This window comes from Podarcis liolepis (genome assembly GCF_965112155.1).
Source record: "Podarcis liolepis genome assembly, chromosome: 16".
Taxonomy (NCBI): domain Eukaryota; kingdom Metazoa; phylum Chordata; class Lepidosauria; order Squamata; family Lacertidae; genus Podarcis; species Podarcis liolepis.
This window is the reverse complement of record NC_139567.1, coordinates 21,569,048-21,591,207: the sequence shown is the minus strand read 5'-3', so window position 1 is coordinate 21,591,207 and position 22,160 is coordinate 21,569,048. Positions and strand designations below refer to the sequence as shown.

Here is a 22,160-nt window from a genome sequence, read left to right as displayed (position 1 = left end):
AGTGGCCCTGGACTTTGTCACGGATCTACCCAGCTCGAGAGGCAAGACAGCTGTACTAGTGGTGGTGGACTTGTTCACCAAGATGGCACATTTCTTACCGTGTGCGAAGGTGGCCACGGCAGAACAAACAGCCAAATTGTTCATAGATCACGTGTTCAAAGTGCACGGGCTGCCGCGGTCTATACTGTCCGACCGCGGACGCCAGTTCATCTCGAATTTCTGGCAAAAGCTGATGGGCTTCCTGAACGTCAAGATCAACCTGACATCGGCAAGGCACCCGCAGACCAACGGGCAAGCGGAGAGGGTCAATGCCATCATGCAGCAGTACCTGAGTTGCTATGCCAATCAACAGCCTGCGACGTGGGTGGATTACCTGCCGCTCGCCAAATTCGCCTACAACAACACGAAACACGTATCCACAGGGGTGACGCCGTTCTTCGCCAACAATGGGAGGAATCCCAGAACCTTCCCGGGACTGGACAGAGTGGGGGAAGGGGAACCACAGACGGCGGACGCTTTCGCATCTGAGTTGCAAGAGGTCCACGATCAACTCAGACGGCAGCTGGAGCTGGCGAAGCACGCATACAAGGTCCAAGCTGACAAGCACAGGCGAGTTGGCGAGGAGATCCGAGTGGGAGACTGGGTCTGGTTGGCAGCCCACGCGGTGCCGACCCGATCGTTAGCCAAGAGGAAGCTAGGGCACAAGCAACTTGGTCCATACCGAGTCGAAGCGCAGATCAACCCGGTGGCTTTCCGGCTGGTGCTACCAGAGGGTTCCAGGATGCATCCGGTGTTCCACAGGTCGGTGCTCACTCCCTACAGGGCACCGCACAGGTTCCAGGAACCAGGAACGGCACCGAGTCAGTCTCCGGAGCGGACGGAGGTGGGAAGATTGCCACAGCAGGACCCCATCAACGAAGTCACGGAGATTTTGGACTCCAGATGGGGGGAAGACGGAGTAGAATATCTACTAGCAAGGGAGGGCACCCGGGCCAGTACTAATAGCTGGGTGCCGGACTACGCCTTGGAGGAACCCCTGCTCAAGGATGAGTTTCATGCCCTTTTCCCACACAGACCTATGCCAGCGGGCTTCTTCGATGACTGGTTGTTCACGCCCACGCTTTCCTCCAGCACGTTCCATGGCTTCGACTCGGAAGGGGAACCCGCACCGCGCACACGTTCCCCAGAGGGGTCACCGGAGGGTTCGGCGTCCGACAACTCGTATTGGTGGGACGATCGGCCAGAGGAGCAGTGGCGCCGGAAGTGGCAGGAGACACCAGGTCCAGCGACAGACGCAGAGACGGACATGGACGTTTGCGGGGAGGACCTTGGTTTCGAGCACGGCGGCACCGAAATGGAGGCGGAGGAGACCACCGTTGACGAACGCGGGGAGGAAGACTCGGAGGTCTTCAGTTGGCGGCCAGCAACGGGGAGCGAACTGTATCCGACATTCACTCCCGTGATGACGGAGCACCCACCAACCACCCTTGAAAGCGGGGAGGGGGGAAGGGGGGGCTTCGAGGGGGGGATGGATGTCAGGGGTTCAGGAGCAGAGACGCAGAGAAGGGAGGAGACAGAGAGCGAGGGGGAGGAATACGAAGGAAGGATGAGTGGGGATGACGACCCGAGATCACCGAGCCTGTCTAGCGAGTCCGAGGATTCCCAGAAGGGAGCGCCAGCAGCCAGAGCAAGGGGGGAGAGCAGGGGGACACCCCAGGAAGAAGGGTCCAGAGAGGGATCAGAAAGCAGCAGTTGGAGATCGGGACCCACGTTCCCAGCCGGGAGCAGCGGGGAGAAAGGGGACCAGATATCGGGCTCCGGAGACTTTCAGAAGGAGGGAGGGCATGAGTCAGGAGTAGTCACGCCCACCTCGGGGAGCGAGGAAACGATCAAGAGGAAAGTGGAGAGTTGGGCGCGCGCGCCAAGTTCAAATGTAACGGAAGCTGGCGCAGTCAGCAGCCCAGAGAGTGAACCGGGTCCCAAAGCCCGCCGCAAGGAGGCGGAAGGGTCAGGGGGGTCCGCGTCAGAAGAGAGTAGGAAGGGAGAGACCCAGGGGGGCAGGAGGACCCAGAGACGGAAGGAAAGGCGCAGGAGGTGGAGCAAGGCTAGGGTATTAAGCTGGTGCGCTAGAGGCGGAGACTCAGACGGGTCTTCGTCGTTCTGACCTAGAAGAAGTAGGGCTGCACGTTGCAGTTTGGAAATGGAACCTGTAATCCAATAAAGACTCTTTGAAACTGAACGCTGGCTGACTTGGTCCTATGTGAGCTGGGACTGGGCGGCAGCCCTGACACATGTTTTCTATCTTACTTGTAATTCTGTACTCAAAACAAACATGAAAAGTCAGTTTGATCATTTTTTTATGTCGGCTAATGCAATCATGACATCAGCAGCTACTGTATTGCATCAGATTTTAGAATCCTGTTCCACCACAGTAGTGTATGATGCAATCATTACATCAGCAGCTACAGTATTTCAGCTTTTAGAAACCTAACCAGATGTGATTTGACCACCGTTCGAGATGGATGTGACACCTAGGAAACGTACGAAGATTGTAACTCTGCGCGAACACACAGCTAAGACGTATCGAGAGATTGCTTCAGTGGTTGGTGTGAGTTTAGCAACTGTCAGCCGTGTCATCAACCTGAAGCAGGAAACTGGATCGGTTTCTCCTGAATGTAAAGGAAAGTGTGGTCGTAAGAAAAAAACAACTCCTAGATATGACGCTTACTTGCTTCGACAAAGCACCTTGCAAGACGAGTGACGCATTGAATATGTATTTGAAGGGGAAAGGATCCAAATCAGTTTCTCTACAGTTTGCATTTTTGTACAATAAACTACCAAGTTTATTTTTTGTTTCAATTAATTTGCACAAGGGTGTACCTAATTCACATTTTCCAAATGGATACATGAACCAAAACACAGACATCCTTCAAGATTCACATTTCTCCAGATTCTGCAAAGCAATTCTCCAGCCAGGTAATATGAACAAAAACACATATATTAGGGGAAAGTGTGCATTAAATGCATATATTGGTGAAGATATATGGATGTAATCTTTGCATGAATTTATTAGTGAAAACAACATGCAAAAGTGCATTGTATTAGAGTAAATTGCTGTGCAAAAATGTGTATATTAGGCAAAATTGCAATACAAAATCTGTAGAGTTTGGAGAAATCTGCTTGAAAATGCAGATGAATTTCCACAAGGACTTTCAAAAATAATAATTGTGAACTGATGTGAAAAGTGAGCTTAAGGTGTGTGGGGTTTTTGGGGGGGGAAGAAGCCGAAATTGAGAAACTGGCCCACACCTATCTAAATCATAAATCACCCCACAAGTACTGCAGGCTAACTGGTGCAAATCTTTGCCCTTCAATGTATGGAAACTGGTGAGGTCAGGTGTGGAAATGCAACTGTGGGGTGCAGCTCACAGAAGTACTATTTTTTAAAAAGCCCTCATAAATGGATCTAGAAATGCGAGGGAAATTGCCAGATCTGCCTACCACAATTTCTTGCAGCAAACATCCTACTAATTGGAAAGGGGCATTCTATAGGGGCAGGAAATGGCTAAGATCCATCCTAGCAGAAAGAGCAAGAGCAAGGCAAAGAGGTAATGGTTGGGCAACAGAGATGTTGTGGCTTAAGAAGCTTTGGGGAGATCAACTTCAACAGCGGTTCATGAGTGGTTCAATTTGTGCTGCCTTTGCTATGTGTCTATTGTTTCATTTAGAATAAGGGTGGGGAGGCTCAGTCTTGGTAGCAGCCCAGCAGCCCTCCCTATCTGGCCCCTGATACTCTCCCTAGGCCACATCTTCTCCAGAATAGGTCCTTGGACTCCAGTCGTGCTCTTTGCTCACCAGGAGAGTGGCTAGAGAAAGGAGAGAAGCATGTATAGAAACCAGCCTACTGTACAGAGATATAATTCATATTCCTTGCTCTGCCCACATTTTGCCTCTGGCCCCACCTGCCCCTGGCATGCAGCCCCCAGAAGGTTGTCAAAAAGTGAATGTGGCCCTCAGAATGACAATGGTCCCCTGCACCCAATGTCTAAATGGTAGGACATTTACATTTTCTCTCCTCTCTGAGAGTCAGGATGGAGACTCTTGATGTTCTCACCCTCCCAAACTGCTAACAGGGATCTCATATAAATAACTCAACTGAGCGGATGTGGTTGGAAGAAAATAGCCTGAACTTTAGATTTATCGATTATGCTTCTTCCAGCTCTTTATTATGCCACAACGTTTTATTCCCCTTCTATTTCCCCCACCCCTTCTTTCCTGACTATGGAGTCAGGAATCATTTTTCTCAGCTCAGAGAAATATTTTCATTTAGGCAAGAATGTAACTTTTGCTGTGATGGGATTGCTTTGCTCTCCTTTCTTCCAAGGACAGGAGCAAAGGTCAGACTCCCCAAAGATATGGGGCTGCTGCAATAATAAAGACAACACTATCTTCATTTACAATATGACCATGCTACATTTTTTACAGTTTGGGAGCAGAAAATGAGGTTTTCAGAGGGCAAAAATGTTACCACTCCAAACATGGCATTTCCTTATTTCCATAGCAGCTCATAAACTCTCTGTTCTACCTATTTGCATATCTTGAGGTGGATAATTCTGATTGGCTTGGGCTTAGGTCGTCATTGCTGTGAGATGAGGAAGAAGAGGAGGAGGGTGTGAAGGATGCCATCAGTGGGGAGCAGTCCAAGATGGAAAGTGGTCCCTCTCTGGTCCTGTGCCTCTCAAGGCCAGGTTGGAGGCAATCCTGCTATCTGAAGCACTGAATGGAGAGATTCCCTAGCGATGAGGGAGAGGGGCTACCAGCAAAGTGGAAAAGTGGGGCAGCTGGAGGAGCAGCAGCTGGGGGGGGGCTTGCTCCCATCCCAGTGACAGGAGCCTAGGCCCTTCAGAGAAGGGTGGGGCTCCAAGACCACCAGACTTGTAGGGAGAGTCTTGCAAGTGAGTGTTCAAAGTCTCACCTTTAAATGCTTGGGGTGGGAAGGGGGTGGTGGTTTGTGAAGAGATCTTTACAGGTTTTGTCCAGCCTCAGATCCCTGATGCTGTTGCCTATGATGTCTTTGACTATTTGTACCAGTAACATGATTTGCACCATTGCAAGCCTTGAATAAAGTTTTCTTTCTTATGCTCATGTAAGAGCCTTTCATCACAGTGTTTGTGATGGGAGGGAGGACACTGCAAATCCTTTAGCGCTGTTTCCCCTCATATAGCTATACCAGAAAATCATATAGCATGCAGGTGCAGTTGGACATCTCAAGCACTGCCTTCCTTCTGAACTGGTTTCACAATGACACTCATCGGATTTGACTATCACACAGCCAATTCAGAGTGAAGACAATGCTTCTCACAATCAGTGAGTAACAAATTCCTGCTTTTTCTCCCACCCCGAATATAGATGAGAAAAGTAGTGCTTTTCAGGGGGCATGTAAAGGCTTCCATGCAAAGAGATCCCTTTGACATCATTCTGAATTAATGGCAGTCTCAATTAGCCTTTCACATTAGACCAGATATGGAGAAGATTTGGCCACCCGGATGTTGCTGAACTACAACTCCCATGTGCCCCAGCAAGCATGGCCAATAGCCAGAGGTCATGGAACATGTAGTTCAGCTGTGATGACAAAGGATTGGGTTAAAAACAATTCTTACCAACTGACATAAACAAATATGATGTGTGAAATGATTTAATAAAAAATATAAACACGGTAGTCCAATGACCTCTGGAGGGCCGAAGGATTCCTATTCCTGAATCGGGCAATTGTGTTTGCATAGCTATTTTTTCATTTTGCTTACTGCTAAATCCAGCCACTGGGGTGCATGGGGTTTGTGTGCATGCCTTCAATAAATAAATGTCATTGTTGGGGCTTAAACACCATCTGCCTGTCCCCATAATGGGACTTGGTAGATACATAGATATTTCCCCCTTCCTCTTTCATAAATATGGCACTAGGAGTTAATCAGAGGCAGTAATGCTTCTGAATACCAGTTGCTGGAAAGTACAAGAAGGGAGAGTGCTCTTCTGCTTGAATCCTGCTCGAGAATTTGCAGGCATCTGGTTGGCCACTGTGAGAACAGGATAGTGGACTGGATAGAGAGATTCAGGTCAGTTTCACACAACACATAATTAATTTAAGGAATTCACCACCACAAGATACAATGAAAGGCAACAGCATTTGAAGGAGGATGAGAATGTTCTGCGGATTATCAAGTACGTGAGATCACAAAGATTTAATATAAAATTTTCATTACAAGTGGATTTGGAAGCTGCATTAATAATAGAATTCCTTAAAGCATGAGCAGGCTGCCATCCATTTTTATTTACTGCCCCTTAATGTGGACTACCTTCTCATGAAGGTAGTTCACCCTGACTCTGTGTCTGGCACCTCGAGCTCTGTGGTGCAAGGCCTCCATTTAGGCTGCTGGACCAGCCCGCCCGAACACTTTCAGTCAGCTGGTCCCCCAAAACCTCCACCAGGCCTTTCAGAGTTTAGCCTCACAGCTTACTGGTTAGCCTGAGCAACATGCACCATACCCAACTAATATTCATTCAGAGTAGACCCACTGAAATTAATGGACCTTAGTTGACCATGTTTATTAATTTTAATGTGTTTCCTCTGAGTCTGGCTGGCACTGGATACAACTCCATGCTCCTGATGTAGAGACAGGGCCTAGGCAGCTGCTCTATTTTACTGATCACACTCTTGGATCTCAACCCCTGCTTAGCAGGACTGGCTCACCCAAGACATTCCATCACCTGAGGCAGCAAAATCCACCACCATCCTGCCAACCAAGGTATATGAGCAGGTTTCTAAACTGTGCAGGGAGCCAGTGTGGTGTAGTGGTTAAGAGCGGTGGACTCGTAATCTGGTGAACCGGGTTCGATTCCCCGCTCCTCCCCATGCAGCTGCTGGGTGACCTTGGGCCAGTCACACTTCTCTGAAGTCTCTCAGCCTCACTCACCTCACAGAGTGTTTGTTGTGGGGGAGGAAGGGAAAGGAGAATGTTAGCCGCTTTGAGACTCCTTCGGGTAGTGATAAAGCGGGATATCAAATCCCAAACTCTACATCAAAGCAGACTCCCTTCTGCAGTTGTTTGCCTTCCAGTGGATGGAGACTGGCTAGGATATACATGCCTCTTCTCCCCGTCCTAAACTGGTATACTGGTCTGGTTCTGGAGCCATGGGGCAAGAGTTACAGAAGCACAGAAAAACTTGTGAGAAACTTGCCTCAATGAAGGTTGAAAGCAAACTGAGCCATTTTAAGCCTCTATCCCCAGACTCCCCCTCTCAAGCTCTGCCATGTTGCTTTCTAGTCTGACTCATGTTGCTTTCTGTCTCAGGACCCGGGACAGCTCATTGTGAGCAACTTGCTCCATCAAAGGGCAGAAGCAGACTGAGGCCTTTTATGTCCCTGCCTCCAGACTACCTCCTCCAAGCTCCACCTTCTTGTGGAGTCTTAAAAGGCTAACCCTCTGGTCTGAAGGCGAGCACTTCTTTGTTTCATGCCTTCCCTCCTAGTGCTGTCCCAGACTGGTGGAGTACGGTGGGAGGCATTTGGTTCCTCAGGCTTAGGAGAAGGTGCCCATGGAGTTCCAGGCTGTGGTGCTACGGGAGGTTGTTCTGAGAGCTCCTGCCTAACAGCCTCAGAGCTTTGGACCTGTTCTGTCTCCTTAACTGGAGACCTTGCAATATTTATCATTGCTGGTCATGACACGCAAGGGGATAATGCCCCTTAATCCTTGGCCTGCTAGCTTTGTAAGTGGAAAGGATTTTGGTTTTGCCTTTGGAGGATGTTCATTACCTTCCTACCCCACCATTCCTCTAAGGAGCTCCAGGAACCATGCACAGTTCTTCTCCCTCCCACCCCTGCATCAAATGCTCACAACAATATTGTAAGGAAGGTGAAGCTGAAGGCACTGAGTGTCCTATGGTCACCCAGGGAGCTCCATGACTGATCAGAGCTTTGAATCTGTCTGGTCCTAGTCCAGCACTCTAACCCTTACACCAGTCACATGCATTAACCCTTACACCAGTCACACGCACTAACCTGCATTTAGTACAGCCCCAACCATGATGTTACCTCTTCTGTTAAGAACTAGGTGCTGCTGCAAAAAGCTGGGTTTGAAGACCACTAGATAGGAGCTAAGAGACAGAGGCAGGTATGGAAGACATCAGTCATCACTGAGTTCTGCCCTCCTCCCACCTACGCAACAGAAGCATTCTGCTTTCATGCCAGTGAAATTCTATAGAGTTTCGGTATCTTCTGCTTATTTGCCTTTTGTTGCAAGTCAGAGACAAAATGCTCTTATTACTACATCTACAAAAGGCTGCAAATGAGGGTAAAGTGGTTGTTTATTAGTCTATGAGAAACACTGAAACCGTTTTACTGTCTTTCTTTCTTTTTTTTAAGCAACAAAAATAAAATAAAAATGTAATTTGCCCAGTAGCTCCTGTCACCACTTGAAAAGGAGTAGAAAAAAGGGGGAATGCTTTTATTATCCCCTTTTATTTATGGATGCATCGCAATGACAGAGGCAAGTACATTAGCGGCGATTTTTGCTACCGTCGCAACGAAGACAAAGGAACAGGCAAATGGCTGTGTGCTTGCTAAGTGCGGAATGCAGCAGCCGGACGGCAAAAGCTTTCAGGCGGCCGAGTGCAAGGCATTAGCATTGCCTTGCAATTAAGCAACAGGGTTTCAAAAGGATGGTGTGCAGGGAGAGGGTGAGCTACTGTCCGCACCAGTCCATTCAAGACTCTTCTCAAGAGTGACTGCATCCACTGGGGATCACATGACACCATCCTTGGCTCTCCCTAAAAACATTTTGCTGCTTGGATGCTTGGTTTGAAGGAGGGTTGTCACAAAAGAATTCAGCTAAAACAGAACCAAATTTGGGGGTCCCTTCCTTCCTCAAACAAACGTAAGTGTTGGAAGCCACCCAGAGTGGCTGGGGAACACCAGACAGGTGGGTGCAGTATTATTATTATTATTATTATTATTATTATTATTATTATTATTATTGTCATAGCTCATGTTACGTATGCTTCAGGTTGCACGTTTTCAGGTTGCGTCCCACGGCGACCTGGAAGTACCAGAAAGGGTTACTTCTGGGTTTCGCCGCTCGCGCATGCGCAGACGTGCAAAATGACATCACGCGCATGCGCAGAAGCGGTGAATCACGACCCGCGCAGACGCGGGTTGTGTTCTTTTCAGGTTGTGAATGGGCCTCCGAAATGGATCCCGTTCATAACCAGAGGTACCACTGTATTATTATTATTATTTACACTGAGTCAGACCATTGGTCCATCCAACTCATTGTTGACCACACTGACTGGCAGTGGCTCTCTAGAGTTTCAAATGTGAGATATTCCCTGTCCTACTTGGGGATGCCACTGAGAATTGAAGCAGGGACCTTATGGATACAAAGCCAATATTCAGTCACTGAGCTACAGCCCTTTCCAAAGAGTTTGGATCACGCCAGCCAAATTTCTTAGGTGGGTGTGTATGTGGGTGCACATCTCTAGGTTGTGGCAAGCTCTTGCCTCAAGTAAAATGGGGAAGTCCTTCCCAGATCTGAGGAGTTTGAAGGGTAGAGAATATAAGGAAGACCTCAAGGGGTTCTCATGGATCAAGGGTGGCTGGTGCTCATTAAGACGCAGTAGTGTGGAAAGCAGAGAGTCCAACAATAGGTGGTGTCAGAGCCAATGACAGGTAAAGCCACTAATTCAAGTTTTGTCCCCATCTCCCTCCTTACTGAGTTATACAAGGGCAACACTGAGATTAAGGAAGCTGACAGGAAGAGTACCTTCTAGACAGGTTGAAAAAAAGAAAGCAGGTAGGTGGAGACTGACTGAGGGCAGATTGAGGTTGGTGGGGCAGTGTCCTATTCGTCCTAATGGAGCAACCTTTGGTGAGTCCAGTCCAACAATAACTGGACAAAACCAGGCTGGGGAGGATGTCATAAAGCATTTTCTCCAGTGGGACCCAGTGCCTCCCCCTGGACTGGATGTACAGAAGCGGGGACTGCCTGGGGGCTGATTGAGGTTGGTAGTGACCCTTTTGCCCACTTGGATCAGACTCCATTTTCATGGATCTCTTGCTGCCCTTAGTTTTTTTTGTCTCAAGCAAACTCTAAAGCATATTTGTAGGTCAGGAATGTCCTATTGGTCATTCACATGAGCACGTATCGTCGATATATTCATCAAAATCAGACATCCCCTAGAATACAGATTCACACCCCAACGTGGTAACAGAGTTGTAGTGAACAAGGGTGGACAGAAGAGAGGGCAGCACTACCACTTTTTCCCCCCAGACCAGCAATGAAGTCACCATGTCTAGATAGGGGTGGGAGAGAAATTCAGTCTGGCTCACATTTTAAATGCAAACATATCCAGTTCACACTTTCCAGAAAAGATCATAAACTTTGACATTTGCACTTCTGAAAATTTTGCAATGCAGTATATTATATATGCATATATGTAATATATAAGAACATAAGAAAAGCCTGCTGGGTCAGACCAATAGTCCATCTAGTCCAGTGTCCTGTTCTTATAGGAGCCAACCAACTGCCCTGTAGGAAGCCTGCAAAAAGACTTCAGCACAAGAGGCCTCTCCCCTTCTGAGATTTCCAGCAACTGATATTCAGAAGCATTCCTGACTGTGATTGCAGTGGTAGAACATATCTATAATGGCTAATAGTCATTGGTAGACTACCTCCTTGATTGCTAACTTTCTTCTCCCCATACATTCTCCTCTTGTTTTGCCTCTGCTCTTTTTGCCCTCTCTGTCTTCCATGTCCCGTTTTATATTCCACTTCCTTGTTGTATTTTTAATATGTGTTATACTTTTGGCTATAAATTATGCTATTAGAAAACGTAAATCTGAAAAAGAAAGAACAGTCTGGAGACCTCAACTGGCAGCCATTGCACTTGAAAGACTTGGACTTCAGAGAAAGCAATGCTGCTGAATGCCAGTTGCTGGAAACCACAGGATGGGGAGAGTGCCTTTGTGCTCAGCTCCTGCTTCCTGGTTCCCCACAGGCAGCTAGTCGGGCACTGTAAGACTAGGTGGCCCATTAGCCTGATCCAGCAGGGCTCTCCTTATGCTCTTATGACTTCTGGTGCAAGGACTATTTTTCGACCTCCTCCCAGGCAGTGCTGTTGCAAGGTCAGGTGGTACCCGGTGCTTGACACACACACACACACACACACACACACACACACACACCACACACATTGAAATTATTAAAATAAGGAAGTGCTAAACCAATCCCAACCCCGCTCCTGCTTGCACAGGAGTAGGAGCTAGATCAGGGCTGCTCAGCTGGGGAGGTGCAGGCTCCATCTCACTTTCCATTGAGGGGGTTCATGGCTGGGGGCTCCTTTAAACTTCTCCCTTGAGGGGAGAAGTTTAAAGGAGCCCCCATCTCAGCATCAGAGCCCCTGCACCACCTGAAGGCAGCCAGGCGGAATAGTTGCTGGGGTCAGGGAAGGTGGAGACAGCCTACAAGCTACCTCACAGGTGGTTCATGGGCGCCGAATGTCACCCCCCCCCCCAGTAATGACACCCGAGGCGGACCACCCCCCCTTCCTACGCCCCTGCTCCCAGGTTGTTTGCTAAGTACTTCCTGCTGCTGATCAGGATGTGACCGGTTGACAAATAGCAAGTATAACTGAGACAACCAGGGCAGGATATTTCCAAGCAAGGGACTTGATTCTGACATCCAGTATTCAGCAGCAGTGCAAAAGTGACATTATAGAACTTTGTTTTCAAGAGGATAGCTCATCACTTGGTCATCTGTGCATGCTGGCAAGTGGAGTGATGTTTATTGGTGGTCACGTGGGAACATCAGATCAATCCATGAGACCTGGACAAACTCAAATAACCCTTGAGAGATTTCACGCTCCCTGACAGTAGATTACACTGCATCACATTTAAGCACTGATTGATACGGCAGAATCCTCCTTAGCTACTGCTGGGCACAGACAGCTCTTAATTAAGTGTTATTACTGTGAAGTTACTCATGCTTTGCTCATTGATCCAGGTTCGTATCACTTGAATGCCGCTGGACTTGAGTAACAAGTCACTACAAAGGAGGCCTTTGTTGGATGTGGGGTGTGCGGTTCATCTATCTAGTCAAGGAGCAGGTTAACATTAAAGGAGGAAGAAGGGAAACACAGTGATCAACGGTCCAATCAATAGGACTGAATTACCATCAACACTAATATTTCAACTTAACAGGACAGTGGATTGGGTTGCCCATCATCTGGCGATTCAGTCAGGCTGAACTTTAAGCAGTCATATTTCAGGGTTATCTGAATGCACTCTCCCTATTTTTTTTCGGGCCTTCTCATCCTAGTTTTCAAAAAAAGGGCACACGTAGAGTTATGGATAGGGGAGGAATTTGATTCCACTTTCATTTAAAGGCAACACTACCTGCTGCACACTTTCCAACCCAATATGTGAACTAAAATGCAATAATCCTTTCAATTTGCACTTCCCTAAATTTTGCCCTCAAATTAATAGAGATGATAGATATGTATGAAAAAGTTGTGTGAGGAGGCAAAGTGTGAATAAAAAAGGTATTGCTGAAAATAACATATCAAAAATGCACTGAATTAGAAAGCATTGCTTTACAAAAATGTAGGTTTCCGTTAGCATACCATGAAGGAGATCAGTGCAAGCATTTACACTTTGGAACTCCTTGCCTGTCAGGGAACTGCCATCGGCTCAGGGACGAGAGGGGGAAAGCCGGATGGATTACAGAGAGCCCCCAAAGATCGTGGGAAGCAGCACCTCCTCAGTGGAGGAGAGTAACCACGCCTCCAGTGGAGAGGAGCTTCAGGGCTCGGAGGAGGCGAGGCGGTGCCAGGACACCTTGCCTGAGCAAAGCGGGGAGGAGAGATGTCCTCCGTTACCCACACCCTCCCTGCGCAGTAGGCTTCTGCACAGAGAGGGGAAAAGCAGACTGGGCGTCAAGAAACTACTCTGCTGGGGAAGGTTTAAGGACCGCCCACTCACAGATTCTGCCAGTGAATGAGTGAGCCACGGAATAGTGATGCTCTGCATGGTGAAGGTTTTTTGGCACCAATAACCAGGCTTTACAGCCAACCAGGGAGGCATTTGCCTGATTGCTCTCGAGTAACCCCCTGATAACCTTACATTGCCTATTGACATCAGTCAGGTGCCTCTGCTATACTCTTTTCAGCACCTGCTTCAAACATTTTTGTTTAGGCAAGCCTATCCAGACATGTAAAATGCTGGCACATGTTTTAATCACTTTTAGATTACAGTTAGGTTCAGTGTTTCTAAATACCTGTTTTTAACTGTCTTCCTTGATGCATATAATGTTCCTGTTGTTGTTGTTGTTTTGTAAACAACTTAGAGGTTTTATTACAATCAAGTGATATATATAAATGTTATGAATATTATTATTATTTAAATTGTAAGCACACTTACTGAAAAATAAGAGCCACTGAGCCCAGTGGGACTTACACCTGAGTAAACATGCTTAGGATAGCGCCTGTGAATCAGTTGGTCGGCTAGCCCAGGTTAAACTTGGACTTCTAACATCCTTAGCCCTGAACTTCATACTCTTGACACTAACACAGAATGTTCATTTTGTACCAAGGTGTCTGTGCTAAAGAGGAAATGGAAAGCATCTGTTCGCCCGGCTAAAATGAATGACAGTTTGTCACCACTGTGGTCACCTAGCTTAACATTTCACTTCCCTAAACAATCTGTTAGGTGCTTCATCAGTTGAGCACATTAAAATCCAAGCTGCTGATTTCACTTGTTCTCCATCTGGCCTGATGCCACTTTGACACTTCAGCAAGGAAGGGAAGGCAAAGGAAGACACTTCCTCTAAGAAGTTGTCAGAAGCACAAACCTTGGGCTCTTTCTTCACACTGAAGGTATGAATGAGTCTAAGAACAAAGGGAAGAAAGGGACCACAGGTTATCTTGGAAGGAACCCAGGGAGACATCTCATCCCCCTCATATAGCCAAATGTGGTGGTGATGGCAGGGCTTATGGTTTCCCAAATTCCCAAAGCCTGAATCACAAACGTCAAATTAAACATTGGCTAATCTGCATGTCTATTTTTTCCAATCGCAATAAATTCTTGATGGTTTCTCATGAAGACACATCCCCTTTTCAACCAACTTTCAACTTTCCTTTAAAAAGGTTTGCCTATGAATTTACCTTACCTGCTCTTGTGCTCACCTGCCATGGCTTTCATTTTCCTGCCTTGACACCATCACATGGTCAAATGAGGTCGAATTCTAATAGCATTGCAATATCATCCGTGTTCCCTGGCTGGAGTCCCTGGGTGGGATGGCTTATCTGGAAGCTTTTATCTCCCCATCAGTTGTACAAATCTGATTGGTTACACAATTTCACAGCATAAGCTCATTTATCACATGGTCCCTTACTAATTGATATCCCCCCCTTAACTAAGGAGAAGAAAACCACAGCAGCAATGAAGTGAGGAGGTGAGTGAATATACTTACGATTTATTTATTTTTGAAGGAAATACATCTATCCTCCTGACATAGCTGCTCTTTATTTGAGAGTAGAGATGGGAAATAAATTCTTTTCAGCTCACATTTAATGGTGCACTTACTCTACCTGAGTTTTCTGAAACAATACACAAACAGAAACATAGTCATTCATTTAAATTCACTCTTCTCTAAATTTTGCAATGCAGTTCTCCATTGCTGCCTCCTGTGGGAGTGAGTTCCACAGTTGGACTATATGCTACGAGAACTGAACTTAAGATTGAATAACTGAGAAACTAAGAGAAACTGAAATGGGCAGGTTTGCCCCCCCCCAACAGCTGAGATTCAAAACGGTTGAATGTTCAGACCAGACCTAATAGGTTTGCCTCCAGCCCCCAAAGAGAAGAGAGCAGAAACACTGGCATCGAGGAACCTCTGCAGAGTGCTGCAGTCCCATCCGTCTCTGACAAAAGCAGGTATCTTAGGCACTAAACAGTTTGCTGCTAGGTGTTTTCCCTCTACTGATTGATAGCACTTTCCAGAGGGTTATTAAGCGCACCGGACTCTAGCACTTTGGGGTGATCTATGGGCCGGTAATGGTTTTAAAGTATTTGGAACTCAAGCCGTGGATTATAAGAAAGAATAAAAATTGAAGCAGTCACTCAAAGCCGTGCCATCTGTCAAAACTTGTGTGCTCACGTACGGCGGAGCAACAGAGGCAGGGGCAGCTGGCTGGCTCAATGCATCATTTCTCTTAAAAATGAAGGTGCTTCTATTTGTTTCCACAAGCCACAGCTGTTCCCAGCAATTCAGGACAAGGTGACCAGGGTCTCATTCTTGAAAGGGTATAGAGAGGGAGAGAGAAGGTGGGTTGGGCAGGAGGTAATAGGGAAGATCAAAAGAGATAGAAACATCTGCCTGGGAGGCCTTTGGGGGATGCATTAAATTGGCACTGAGCGGTGGTTTTTGCCCACACTTTGGCATGGCATATACTTTCCTGGAGAAGGCCTCTCATTTCTCATTCTGTCACAGTGCAATATGCTCCCCAGGAAGCAGTCAACGCCTTCCTCTCCTCCAGTAAATGAGCAATCTGCGATCTGTGTCCATCACCCACACTGACAGATCTCCTGTGCTGCCCTCAATGGTGCATTCCTTAATGGAATGTTTCCCACCTACCCCATCATGATCAGCTCAGTCACTCTCCAAGCTGAAAGTAGCCTGTGCCTTTAGGAGGCTGATGCAGCTCCAGGCAATCATCCTGGGAATGGCAAATCTTGAGCAGCAGGCAAGCAGAAAAAACCTTCCCAGTACAGGACCCTGGAAATGGAGTGAATGCTTTTAAGAGAAGGGCATTTCCACTCCCTAAGAGAGAAGTGATAGGAGACATTGGGAACCACCTCCTAGAAAACCTCCCCCACCTACTCCAGATCCTAAGATCACCAGAAGAGGTCCCTGCTTTGTGTCTCCAGGTTTGTAGAAGTGTGTGTCTGTGGGACCAAAGGTGAGAGCTTTTAGATCAGGCATGCCCAAAGTCTGTTTTGGGGGTCTAATCCGGCCCACCGGTCGATTTAATCCGACCCCCGTGGCAATATATGTCCTGGGGTAAAATCCTGAAAAAAGCTTTGGGAAATTAGCTTCAGCAATCAAATTTGAAAATGGTGGAAATTAAGTTATGACCGCGAAAAGACCAAAGTTTAGAGTAATGTTTTTTTCTTTAGGATTGATGATGGGAAGAAGTGATTTAACAATAAGTACCCTAAATCTAAAATATAATTAGATGAAAGTACAAAAACGCATGAAACAAGGTAACAATTTGCTGTTATTCTTTATTGTGGGGAATGCAGGGTGTGGAGGATGTGGGGAAGTCCAGTAGATTATGAAAAATTGTTTGGAAAATATGAATATATTTTTTTCTAATCTTTCTCTTTTTTTCTGTAAAGTCGCTTTTGGTGAATCTCTGACGATGTATTTGATCCTGGAAAAAAGCAATAAAAATATTATTTAAAAAAAAATCCTGAAAAAAGCTAAACAGCTCAACAACTTTGGTCGGCCCTCACGCATGTTCACTTCATCAAATCTGGCCCTCTTTGAAAAAAGTTTGGGCACCCCTGTTTTAGATATTGGGTCTCATCAGTGGTGTTGATGCAGCCACCCTCAGGAAGCACATCTGGAGGGCTGCTCTAAGATAAGTGAAGAACTGGGACTTCCGGTCGGTGCCAGCGCTTAATGGCGGTCCTAGCTCCGAGCTCCGGAGAAGGACTGCTTCGCAAGTTCGGGTCTTACCCGCTACGGCAAGCGGGGGACCCCTAAAATCCCAGGCGCTGAAGCCTGAGAACAAGGAGACTCGGTGGGCACCTTTGCGCCCCCCGGTACCGTGAAAGAGCCTTTTTAAAGGCTACGGATCGACATCGGGAGTGAGCGCGGTGCTGAGAGTCGCTACCCAGCCTGCGAAGTGAAGCCGCGTCGCCATAAGCGGAGAGCGCCGATTCCTTCCTGAAAAGAAAATTTGGACTGAATCCCCGTGAGTAAGAGCTGAAATATAACCGGGACCTTTTAAATTTCAAAAATTGGGCTAAAAACGGGGGAGATCTAAACAAAGGAAGTCTGCCTCCCCCCGACTGCATGAAAGTGAAAGCAACGGAGCTTTAAACCTGCATCCGTTTAAACCTGCTACTTGATTAGCTTAACCGGACATTTAGACCCTTTGATCTCCCCTCTAGCTAGCAGGGCAGAGGGGAGGTGAATTTGAACAACAACTGCATGATTTGTTAGAAGTAAAAAAACCTCTGCTGTCTCATCCATCTGAAAATGAAACGGTCTGCCTTTGTACCATACTGAACTGACTTTTCCCTGTGAAGTGATACCTTGATACAAAGTTTCCACAGTGCCTGGCTACTGTACAATACAAGAAGAAGTAGCATAAATTGGGCAACTGTGGCAATCTAAAGCAACAAGTTTTTAGTAATACTGACTTTGACCGTGTTAACTTCCCTTTTTACATTCTGGACAGACCCCTTTGTTTCTATACTTGGAAACTTTGTTCTATGGCCATTTTGATTTGCTCCCTCTAGAGGACAAAGTGAGGCCCGGCACGGCCTAAGACAGTGGAATTTTCCAAGGGACAATAAATCCCGTGGGAACTGACCTTGACATGAGTGGCGCACAAGAGGAGATAGTCACAAGAGCCAAAACCAAGCAACAACAACAACAGCTGCAGCAGCTACAGGCAAAGAAAAGAGGCTCAATCTCAGGCGCAACAGTTGGATCAACAGGAACAACAGGACAAGACAAAGGAGCAGCCGTCTCCATGGAAGCTGTGACAGATGCTTTGCTCAAGATAAATCAAACTCTGGAGTCTCTGACAAAACAGACTTCAGAGAATACACTAAAACTAACAGAAATTTCAGCAAGACTAAACCAGAATACAGAATCCATAAATAAATTGGTGGAGGAAAACGCCACTACGCGCCAAATTGCCGAAGACGCCAAAGCTACTGCGGGAGAGACACAGGAGAAGTTAGAGCCGATCGCCAAGAAGGTCTATGAGCATGATGCAACTTTGGCCTTGTGGGAGTTACAGAGGAAAGAGAGGAATTTAAAAATAAGACTGATTCCGGAGAATGAAGGAGATAACCTTGTGGAATACTTGACAAGGGAGTTTGTGGACTGTTGGGACCTCCAGGAAGACGAACTCAAAATCACGACTGCCTTTAGATTGGGCAAAAAGCAAAACAGAAAGACCCCGAGAGACTGTTTGATCACACTCAGATCCAAGGAGGAAAGAGACAAAATATTGGGACTACACTTTGAAAAGGCCTTGCAAATTGGAAACTCAGCTGTACAGATCTTCAAAGACATCCCAAAATACATTCTGGACTTAAGAAACTTTTATAAGGATTTAGCCCTTCTACTAAAGAAAAACTCTATCCGCTTCAGGTGGGAATTCCCACAAGGGCTGTCATTTGACTATAAGGCAAACAAGGTGAAAATAAAGACAATTCAAGATAAAGACAAATTTTTGGCAAGATACCAGGAGGATCTACAGAAGGGGACTGTGGACGCACTTGCAGAACAGAGGAGAGCGTTGGACATCCTGAATCTCTCGTTTGGACAAAAACCACCACCATCAGAAGAAGAGCAACAACTGGGAGCTGTTGGAGGAGCCTCAGAAAAATAGCAAGATGGCTCTGCAATTCCTCAGTTGGAATTGTAATGGGCTCAATGGGCCTTTGAAGAGAAGACAAGTATTTCATGTATTAAATAGAGAACAACTGGACTTGATATGCTTACAAGAAACCCATATAACTAGAGCCCACAGGAGATTACTTACAAACAAAAGGCTAGGACAAGAATTTATCTCATCAGACAAAGTTAAGAAGAGAGGAGTGGTAATATATGTGAAAGAGAAATGGGCTCCAAAAATGATATTCAAAGACGAACAAGGGAGATATCTGGCTGTGGAGATACAAGTACAAGGAGAAAAATTTCTAGTTGTTGGAATTTATGCACCAAATGAAGGCAAATCCGACTTCTTTAAGAGACTTCATGAAACGTTGATGGATTATTTGGATTACAATATGATAATCATGGGAGACATGAATGGCGTGGTCTCCACCAATATGGACAAGGCACAAAGACTAACAGTCACCAAAGAAGGGAGACTCCCTAAGACTTTTTTCGAAATGACTGAAAACATGGACTTGATAGACATTTGGAGAACAAGGAACCCTCTGGAAAGAGAGGGAACCTTTTTCTCCCAAGCAATGATGACCTGGACCAGAATCGATCAAATCTGGGTTACTAGTGGAATGGCTCCAAAGATTAAGAAAGTGGAAATCTGCCCAAAAACTTGCTCCGACCATAACGCCGTGAAGATGGAGATGAAGCTCACAATAACTGGTCAATTTAGATGGAGAATGAATGACACCCTCTTTCGTGATAAGGAGATTCTCACGAAGGCCCAAAAGACTCTAAAAGACTATTTTGAAATAAATTTGAGGACCGACGTGGAGAAAAGAGTGATCTGGGATGCAAGCAAAGCGGTTATGAGAGGATTTTTGATTCAACAAAATTCAATAAAGAGGAAAAAACAAAATGAGAAAAAAGAGAAGATTTTGGAAATGATAAAGGAAGGAGAGAGGAAATTAAGAATAAAACCAAAGTCTCAAGACATTTTAAGAGAGATCAAGTTATATCAAACACAATACATGGAATTGATGAACCAAGAGATTGAATGGAAGATAAAGCAAATGAAGCAAAAGACCTTTGAATCAGCAAATAAATGTGGTAAACTTTTAGCATGGCAACTGAAGAAAAGGCAGAAACTAAATACAGTTACAAGCCTTGAGGTGGATGGAAAGAATATATCTAAGCCTAATGAAATCAGAAATTGCTTTTTAAGTTATTTCAAAAAACTCTACACTCAAGGCCCGCAAAATGAAGAAGATATAGACAAATTCCTTGGAAAATATGGATTACAAAACATCTCTCATCAAAGTAAGATGGATTTGAACCAGAGAATCTCAGAACAAGAGATAGAGGCTGCCATTCAGAATATGCAACTGGGCAAATCTCCGGGACCAGATGGACTGACTTCCAGATACTACAAATCGCTGAAGGAATGGTTGACTCAACCACTAAGAGAAGTTTGTAATGAGATCCTTGAGGGAAAAAGGGCGCCTGAATCGTGGAAAGAGGCATATATTTCACTCATACCAAAGTCAGAGACTGAAAAGACCCAACTCAAGAACTACCGCCCAATATCACTCCTTAATGTGGATTACAAAATTTTTGCAGACATTTTGGCAAAAAGACTTAAAAGAGTTTTGATGGAGAAGATTCATAAGGACCAAGCAGGCTTTCTCCCTAAAAGACACCTGGCAGACAATGTAAGGAATGTAATAGACATTTTGGAAAAGCTAGAGGTGAATATAAACACTAAGGCAGTATTGATCTTTGTGGATGCGGAGAAAGCCTTTGACAATATTTCTTGGAGTTTTATGAAGAAGAATCTTCATGGGATGGGGGTAGGCCGGGGTTTTGAGAATGGTATGGCTGCAATATATTCTGAACAAAAAGCTAAACTGATTGTAAACAATGTTGTGACTGAGGAACTTAAGATAGAGAAAGGAACACGACAGGGGTGCCCGATTTCCCCATTACTTTTTATTTCAGTTCTGGAGGTGTTGCTGAACATGATAAGAAATGACCAGCAGGTTAAAGGTGTGCAGGTCGGAGCTAAACATTATAAGTTAAGAGCGTTCGCAGATGACCTAGTATTGACTTTGCAAGAGCCAAACACTAGTACGAAAAAGGTATTAGAAATAATACAACAGTTTGGCCAGGTAGCTGGATTTAAGTTGAACAAGCAAAAAACCAAAGTTTTAGGGAAAAACCTAACAGATATGGAAAAGGAGAAATTTCAAGAGGAAACAGGTTTGACTGTGGTCAAGAAGGTTAAATACCTAGGGGTTTACTTAACATCTAAGAATCAGAATTTGTACAAGGACAATTATGAAAAATGTTGGTTAGAAATCAAAAAAGATTTAGAAATATGGTCAAATTTGAAATTGTCAATGTTAGGCCGAATTGCAGTAATCAAAATGAATGTATTGCCTAGAATGTTATTTTTGTTTCAGACCTTGCAGATTATTGATAAGATGGAATGTTTTAAGAGGTGGCACAAAGATATTTCGAAATTTGTCTGGCAGGGCAAAAAGCCCCGAATTAAATTTAAAATATTGACAGATGCTAAAGAAAGAGGGGGGTTTGCCCTGCCGGACTTGAAACTGTACTATGAGGCAGCAGCTTTTTGCTGGCTCAAAGAATGGATGCTCCTCGAGAACACGGACATTTTGGATCTGGAAGGTTTCAATAACGCTTTTGGTTGGCATGCATATCTTTGGTATGATAAAGCTAACAGTGCCTTTAAAAATCACATTGTCAGAAAAGCATTGTTTAATGTTTGGATAAGATATAAAGATCTATTGGAAAACAAAACCCCTAGATGGGTGTCACCAGTGGAGGCTAAAGCAGTGAAGAAACTCAATATGGAGGTCGGATGGCCGAAGTATTGGGAAATTTTAGAACAGGATGGAGATAAGTTCAAACTACAAAGTCAGGAGAAATTGAAGTATAAAGTAGAAAATTGGTTCCAATATCGCCAAATAATGGAATTCTTTAAACAGGACAGGAAAGTCGGTTTCCAGGTGGAAAAATCAAAATTAGAAACCGAACTGTTAGAACCCAATACTAAGAATCTATCTAGAATGTACAACTTGTTGTTGAAATGGAACACACAGGATGAAACAGTTAAATCGGCTATGATTAAGTGGGCTCAGGATGTTGGACATAACATTATGTCAGCTGACTGGGAATGGTTATGGAACACCGGTATAAAATTTACGGCATGTAATGCCTTAAAGGAAAACATTATGAAAATGGTATACAGGTGGTACATGACCCCAGTCAAGCTAGCAAAAATCTATCACTTGCCCGATAACAAATGTTGGAAGTGTAAAGAGACTGAAGGTACCTTTTATCACCTTTGGTGGACATGCCCGAAGATTAAGGCCTTCTGGGAAACGATCTATAATGAAATGAAAAAGGTACTTAAATGTACCTTCCCTAAAAAACCAGAGGCCTTTCTCTTGG

General features: G+C 45.4%; 1 long non-coding RNA gene across 1 annotated transcript in view; it reads right to left on the bottom strand.

Annotated features, from left to right (window-relative positions):
• Nucleotides 1-14,531: 14,531 nt before the first annotated feature.
• The window catches only part of LOC310696111, an 11,799-nt gene continuing 4,170 nt past the window's right edge, over nucleotides 14,532-22,160 (bottom strand). Inside the window, exon 3 of the long non-coding RNA XR_014520434.1 lies at nucleotides 14,532-14,646. This is a non-coding gene — a long non-coding RNA (uncharacterized lncRNA). The remainder of the gene's footprint in view (nucleotides 14,647-22,160) is intronic.